The sequence below is a fragment of the Macaca mulatta genome, chromosome 4 (genome assembly GCF_049350105.2).
Source record: "Macaca mulatta isolate MMU2019108-1 chromosome 4, T2T-MMU8v2.0, whole genome shotgun sequence".
NCBI lineage: Eukaryota > Metazoa > Chordata > Mammalia > Primates > Cercopithecidae > Macaca > Macaca mulatta.
Window position 1 is genome coordinate 167,941,141 of NC_133409.1, and position 5,544 is coordinate 167,946,684.

Sequence of the window (5,544 nt, forward strand, 5' to 3'; positions counted from 1 at the left end):
TACATTTTCTTTTTCCTTTTTTTTCCTTTTTTAGAAAAAGATAAAACATATTTGCAGAGATTACTAGTCTGCTAATGACTTCTCTGCCCTTTCTCCTTGTCAGGGAACCGCATTGTCACTCATAATGGCTACAGTTCCAGCAATCTTTGCAGCTACTTCTGGCCCCGTGATTAATTGTGGCCATTGGAAGTGCCACTTCCGGGATGCACCCTTAAAGAGAGGCGGTATTCCTCTTTCACCAACCTCCCTCTCCCCTGTACCTTGGAACAGGGACTTGGTGTTGAGCCATCTTCACTCATGTGGCAGGCCAACACCTGTGGGTGACAGAATGGCAACTGGGGGCAACCCCACCACCCTAACTGCCGACAGTCATGCTTATTATCTGAGACTGAAATAAACTACTGTCTCATGTAACCTTTTTTTTTTTTTTTTTTTTGGCAGGGCGGTGGGGAGATGAAGTTCTGTTATATACAATTGAACTTAAATCCTAACCAAATACAGTATGTAATACTTAGCAAAACATTTAAATTAAATAAAAGAGAGTATAATAAAAATGATTTCTTCTTATCACCCATATACCCCAGAGGTGCTTTTAAGACACAAGGAGTGGCCTGGCGCCATGGCTCACGCTTGTAATCCCTGCACTTTGGGAGGCCGAGGTCAGCGAATCGCTTGAGGTCAGGAGTTCCAAACCAGCTGGCCAACAGGGGGAAACCCTGTTTCTACTAAAAATACAAAAATTAGCCGGGTATGCTGGTAGGTGCCTGGGAGGCTGAGGCAGGAGAATCACTTGAACCCAGGAGGCAGAGGTTGCGGTGAGCCGAGATGTTGCCACTGCACTTCAGCTCGGGAGACAGAGGGAGACTCCGTCTCAAAAAAAAAAAAAAAAAAAAAAAGACACAAGGAGGCTGGGCGCGGTGGCTCACGCCTCTAATCCCAGTACTTTGGGAGGCTGAGGTGGAAAGATTACTTGAGGCCAGGAGTTCGAGACCAGCCTGGGCAAAATGGCAAAACTTTGTATCTACAAAAAATACAAAAATTATTTGGGCATAGTGGTGTGCACCTGCAGTCCCAGCTACTCAGGAGGCTGAGGTGAAAGGATTGCTTGAGCCCAGGGGGCAGAAGTTGCAGTGAGCCGAGATCACTCCACTGCACTTTAGCCTGGGTGATAGAGCCAGACCTTGTCTCAAAATAAAATTAAAAAAATAAAAATAAAGGCTGAACTTGGTGGCTCATGCCTGTAATGCCAGCACTTTGTGGGGCCAAGGCTGCACTCCAGCCTGGGAGACAGAGCAAGACTCCATCTCAAAACAAAACAAAACAAACAAACAAACAAAAAAACCAAAAAATTAAAATTAAAAATATTAAATAAAATTAAATCTCTGGATTCCCTAATATAACATTATTCATGGATCCTCTTTTGAGAAGTGCTTGTCCATTTGTGATGCTACAGTGTTCCTTAACATTGTGAGAAATACCCAAATACTACCAGTGTTAAACTATGCTGCACACACACACACACACACACACACACACACACACACACTCAGAACTTGCCATCTATTTCTCCACAATGCAACTGGGTTCACATGGGATTAAGACTAATTATAGAGATAAATAGATAAATAGATTATGGGAGCCTTGGTTGCACTGTCATAAAATCAATTCATATCTGGGTGGGTCCAAGAGTTTACTTGGCACCATTTTCTTTCTTTCTTTCTTTCTTTTGAGATGGAGTCTCAGTCTGTCGCCCAGTCTGGAGTGCAGTGGCGCGATCTCAGCTCACTGTAACCTCTGCCTCCCAGGTTCACACCATTCTCCTGCCTCAGCCTCCTGAGTAGCTGGGACCACAGGTGCCCACCACCACGCCTGGCTAATTTTTTTGTATTTTTAGTAGAAATGGGGTTTCACCGTGTTAGCCAGGATGGTCTCGATCTCCTGACCTCATGATTTGCCTGCCTCGGCCTCCCAAAGTGCCGGATTATAGGCATGAGCCACCGTGCCTGGCCACTTGGCACCATTTTCAACATGACTGAAGGGATTCATCCTGCCTTACAGAGAAAGTCAGCTGGAGAGTTGAATGTAGAATCTCATAATCGGATTTGTGCTCTGGCTTAGTTGATTCTGAAAAGAATTCAGTCAAATAAAAGCTATGCATTTGAGAATACTATTTTGAGCAAAAGATTTTGTGAAATAGCACAGATCCATTGACCATAAATAATTAGTCAATTTAGCATTCCACTACCATTAATTGAACATCTGTAGAGTGAGGGGGACTACTGTGAGGGAAACTTAAGACTGGGGTCACAGCCATGTGTGTACATCTTCTAGTTATCATTTGCATTAGGCCCCAAACTCTTTGCCAGAAAAACATTGTTTTTGAGTAGTTGTTTAAAGATATGTTAAAGTGGTCACTTTAAGAATAGCAGTGAGGCCAGGCACGTCGGCTCATGCCTGTAATCGTAACACTTTGGGAAGCTGAGGTGGGTGAATGGCTTGAGCTCATGAGTTTGAGACCAGCCTGGACAACAAGATGAGAACCTGTCACTATAAAAAATACAAAAAACAGCCAGGTGAGGTAGTAGGATCACTTGAGCCTAGGTTGTCGAGGCTGCAGTGAGCCCAGATGGTACCAGGCACTCCAACCTGCCTGACAAAGTGAGACTCTGTCTTAAAAAAAAAAAAAAAAAAAAACCCAGTGAAGGCCAGATGTGCTGGTTCACACCTGTAATCCCAGCACTTTGGGAGGCTGAGGCAAGAGGATCCCTTAAGGCCATGAGTTTGAGACCAGCCTGGGCAACATAGTGAGATTCAATCTCTACATTTTACAAAATATTAACTTTTTTTTTTTGAGATGAAATTTTGCTCTATTGCCCAGGCTGGAGTGCAGTAGCACAATCTCAGCTCACTGCAGCCTCCACCTCCTGAGTTCAAGCAATTCTCCTGTCTCAGCCTCCCAAGTAGTTGGGACTACAGGCGCATGCCACCATCCCCAGCTACTTTTTGTATTTTTAGTAGAAATGTGGTTTCACCATATTGGTCAGGCTGGTCTCAAACTCCTGACCTTAGGTGATCCACCCGCCTCGGCCTTTCTAAGTGCTGGGATTATAGGCGTGCCCAGCCTAAAATATTTTTTAAAGTTAAAAAGAAAACAACATTGGCAGTATAAACAGGGATTTGACCTGAGGCTGCTTTTAGCCCTCACTGTCCATTCTCATGCAAGGTCCTTCAAGGTCTAGCACCTGCCTTTCTCTGACGTTTCCTGTCTCAGCACGTATCCTCTCTCTCTTTTCTACAGCCAACTGAACTATAACTTCCTGTGCCTTTACACAGGTTACTCACTCTTCTTGGACTGCTTGTTTTTGCCTTTTGACTTAATTCCTTCTCATTCTTCAAGACTTATCATAGTATATACCCAAAAGAACTGATTTTTTTTTTTTTTTTTTTTGAGAGCGAGTCTTGCTCTGTGGCCCAGTCTAGAGTGCAGTGGCACAATCTCGGCTCACTTCAGCCTCCACCACCTGGGTTCAAGCAATTTTCCTGTCTCAGCCTCCTGAGTAACTGGGATTACAGACACGGCTAATTTTTATATTTTTAGTAGAGATGGGGTTTCAGCATGTTGGCCAGGCTGGTCTCAAACTCCTGACCTCAGGTGATCCACCCACCTTGGCTTCCCAAAGTGCTGGGATTACAGGCATGAGCCACTGAGCTTGGACCCCCGTTTTTTTTGTTTTTGTTTTTGTTTTTCTGAAATGGAGTCTCACTGTGTTGCCAGACTGGAGTGCAGTGGTGCAATCTCAGCTCTCTGTAACCTCTGCCTCCCCGGTTCAAGCGATTCCCTGCCTCAGTCTCCTGAGTAGCTGGTACTGCAGGCGCGCATTACCACGCCCAGCTCATTTTTTTGGTGTGTTTTAGTAGAGAAGGGGTTTCACCATGTCGGCCAGGATGGTATCGATCTCCTGACCTCATGATATGCCCCCCTCGGCCTCCTAAAGTGCTGGGATTACAGGTGTGAGCCACCGTGCCCGACCACAAACAGATTTTTATACACTCGTCTTCATAACAGCTTTATTCACAATAGCCAAAAGGTTGAAGCCACCCAAGTGTCCATCAATTAATGAATGGACAAATAAAATGAATATTCATGCAATGGAATATTATTTAGCCTTAAAGAGGAAGGACATTCTGGCACATGTTACAACATAGATGAACCTTGAGGGGATTATGCTAAGTGAAAGAAGCCAGACATAAAAGGACAAATACTGTATAATTGCATTTTACTTATTTATTTATTTTAATTGTTATTTATTCATTTATTTCTTTTGAGACAGAGTCTGTCTGTCGCCCAGGCTGCAGTGGCGCGATCTCGGCTCACTGCAACCTCTGCCTCCCAGTTTCAAGCGATTCTCCTGCCTTAGCCTCCCAAGTAGCTGGGATTACAGATGCCCACTACCATACCCAGCTAATTTTTTTGTATTTTTAGTAGAGACAGGGTTTCCCCATGTTAGCCAGGCTGCTCACAAACTCTTGACCTCAGCTGATCCACCTGCCTCGATCTCCCAAAGTGCTAGGATTACAGGTATGAGCCACTGCGCCTGGCCCATTTTGTTTATTTATTTATTTGAGATGGAGTCTCGCTCTGTTGTCCAGGCTGGAGTACATTGGTGCTATCTCAGCTCACTGCAACCTCCACCTCCTAGATTCAAGCAATTCTTGTGCCTCAGCCTCCCGAGTAACTAGGATTACAGGTGAGTGCCACCATGCCTGGCTAATTTTTGTATTTTCAGTAGAGACAGAGTTTCACCATGTTGGCCAGGTTGGTCTTGAACTCCTGACCTCAGGTGATCCGCCCACCTTGGCCTTCCAAAGTGCTGGGATAACAGGTGTGAGCCACCGCACCCAGGCAACAAGTTTATTTTTAAAAAAAAAAAACTTAACATAGACATTGTCTCCTCTATGAAACCTTCTGACCCCCTCAGTCAGGGATGAGTGTTCCTCTTACAGGACCCCCACCCAGCACCGTGTGGTTCTATCAGTACACCATTGCATCATTTTCTCATATTGTAGGGATGCACACTACATATAAGGTAAAACATTTAGTATCTTTCCTATTTAGTTGTTATAACAGTTATTATAACATTGATCAGTTGTATTACACTCATTTGTCCTAGCTGTCCTTCTAGATAACAAAATCGTTGAAAACAGGAGCTGTCTCTTTTATTTCTATGTCTCCTAAGACGTGCCAGGCATTAGTCACATGGGTTTATCAAATCACGAAATGAACTTAAGTGGATAATTCCTGGATGCCTAGAGAGGGAAAGAAACTTGAAAGACTAAGGAGAACATTGTGCCCATCCTCTTGGTACTTGACAGCGTGTGTATAAAGTGCATCGCAAAATTCCTGCACATAGTAGGCATTCAATAAGCAGTAGTTCTTTTCCCTCTTCCCTTCATTTTACAGAGAAGGGAATTGAGACCCACAAAGGCGAAGTAATTGGCTCAGAGTTAAACAGCCTGACAACAGAAGAGACAAGCACCACATCT